The sequence below is a fragment of the Gossypium raimondii genome, chromosome 2, assembly GCF_025698545.1.
Source record: "Gossypium raimondii isolate GPD5lz chromosome 2, ASM2569854v1, whole genome shotgun sequence".
Taxonomy (NCBI): domain Eukaryota; kingdom Viridiplantae; phylum Streptophyta; class Magnoliopsida; order Malvales; family Malvaceae; genus Gossypium; species Gossypium raimondii.
In genome coordinates, this window is record NC_068566.1 from 11598959 (window position 1) to 11601389 (window position 2431).

Consider the following 2431-nt stretch of genomic DNA (forward strand, 5'->3'; position numbering starts at 1 on the left):
CACAAATTCAAGCTCAGCATTTCGAGTTGAAACTAGTGATGTTTCAAATGCTACAAATGGTAGGATAGTTCAGTGGATTACCTACTAAAGATCCACGGCTGCACTTAAAACTCTTTTTGGAGGTCTATGATTCATTCAGGCAACAGGGTGTTCCTGAAGATGCCCTGAGACTCAAGTTATTTCCTTACTCATTGCGAGATTATGTTAGAGCATGGTTAAATACTTTGCCATCAGAAATAGTGGCATCTTGGAATGAACTTTGTCAAATGTTTTTTCTGTTAATCAACCTTCCAAACATGAATGCCAAGTTAAGGAATGATATTACATCTTTTCGGTAATTCGAGGATTAGACTTTGTATGAAGCTTGGGAGAGATTCAAAGAATTACTTAGAAAATGCCCGATGCATGGTTTCCAACATTGGACATAGATGGAAATGTTTTACGATAGATTAAACGCACTTACAAGGATGGTAGTTGATACATCTGCCAATGACACTTTGCTAGATAAATCATACAATGAGGCATATGAAATTCTAGAAAAGATAGCTAACAATTATTATCAATACCCAACTACAAAAGTGGGTACAGGCAGAAGAGCTGCTGGAGCAATGGAGCTTGATACAATCACCTCATTAACAACTAAGGTATCATCCTTATCTAATATGATTAAAACATTGAAGAGCCCAGCTATAGTGAAGGAAATGAAAGCAGTCGAACTAACATATGTTTATTATGGGGAAGATAATGTTTTTGATGAATGCCCATCGAACCCAACCTCAGTATATTACATGAGAAATTTCAATTGAAATAATAATTCATATTCAAATACGTATAATCCAGGGTGGAAACAACATCCCAACTTCAGCTGGAGTAATCAAGGATTCAGAAATTCTGGTAATATTGCTTGACCAAGTGTCATAAGTGCACCACCTGGATATAATGAACCCATGCCACAAAAAAATGTTCAAAAAAGTTTAGCATCATCTTCCTTATCAACGAAAGCTCTGTTACAGGAATACATGGGCAAGAACGATAATGTAGTATAGAGTTAAGCTACATCATTAAGAGCTTTGGAAAATCAGTTAGGGCAGATTGCCAGTGCATTAAGTTCAAGACTCAAGGAGCATTGCTAAGTGATACTAAAAGTTCAAGATCTCAAGGGATGGAGCATTACAAGGCCATTACAGTCAGAAGTGGTACTTAGCTACCTGGAGTTATTAATGATGCTACTGTTGAAGATCACAACTCAGATTTCACACATGGAACATATTCAAAACCATTCGTGGAGTAGTCTACATCTGCGAAGGTCAAACAAAACAATGTTGAAGCAGAACCAACTCGTGTTGCCAATAAGAATGCCGTGGCAAAGCAACCGACACAAGTTGAAGGAAGGCCACCGCCACCTTTTCCTTAGTGATTCCAAAAGTCTAACCAAGATTTTCAATTTAAAAAAAACTGCAAAGTTTTGTTAAAGCAATTTTGATGATGACGGAGATCTATTTGAGCTGACTGAAGCAGAAATGACTAGTGAACTTAGTGAACTTATAGAGACCAAGCAATTTGAATGTCGATAAGAAAGGAGTTCCGAATCTTTAGATTTGTCAAATCACTCTTTCAAGCCTCCTAAACCTTCTATAGAGGAACTTCATATTTTGGAGCTAAATCTTTGTCATTACACTTAAATTAGGCCTCCTTGGGAGACAATAACACTTTGCCGGTAGTCATATCTGCAGAATTGACATCTGATAAGGAGAATAAGTTATTAGAAGTTTTGAAGAAATCTAAGAAGGCACTGGGGTGGACAATTGCTGATATTAAGGAAATCAGTCTTGCTATTTGCATGCATAAGATTTTACTGGAGGATTACCATGGCAAGTCTATTGTGCAGCAGAGAAGATTGAACCTTATTATGAAGGAAGTCGTTAAAAGGAGATTATTAAATGGATTGATGCAAGAATAATATATCATATTTTAGATAGTTCGTGGGCGAACCCTTTTCAATGTGTACCTAAAAAAGGAGGTGTCACCATAGTTAGCAACAACAACAACGAACTCATCCCAACTCGTACTGTCACGAGATGGAGAGTATGCATGACTATCGTAAACTTAACAAAGCAACTTGGAAGGACCAGTTCCCTTTGACGTTCATCGATCAAATGGTAGATAGATTAGCAGGGAAAACCTTCTATTGCTTATTGGATGCTTATTCAGGGTATAACCAAATTGCCATAGCTCCTACTAGTCAAGAAAAGACCATTTTCACATGTCCGTATGGAGCCTTTGCTTTTATACGAATGCCATTTGGGTTGTACAATGCCCAACAACATTTTAGCACTGCATGATGACAATATTTTCGAATATGGTGGAGAAATTCTTAGAAGGTTTCATGGACGACTCCTGTAACAACCCGTTTTTAGTAAAATCAGAACAG

General features: G+C 37.4%; 1 non-coding gene across 1 annotated transcript; it reads right to left on the reverse strand.

The window, feature by feature from the left end:
* Nucleotides 1–305: 305 nt before the first annotated feature.
* Nucleotides 306–412, reverse strand: LOC128039489 (small nucleolar RNA R71). The gene has a single exon (XR_008193991.1). It is a non-coding gene; the product is annotated as a small nucleolar RNA R71 (small nucleolar RNA).
* Between the last annotated feature and the right edge of the window lie 2019 nt (nucleotides 413–2431).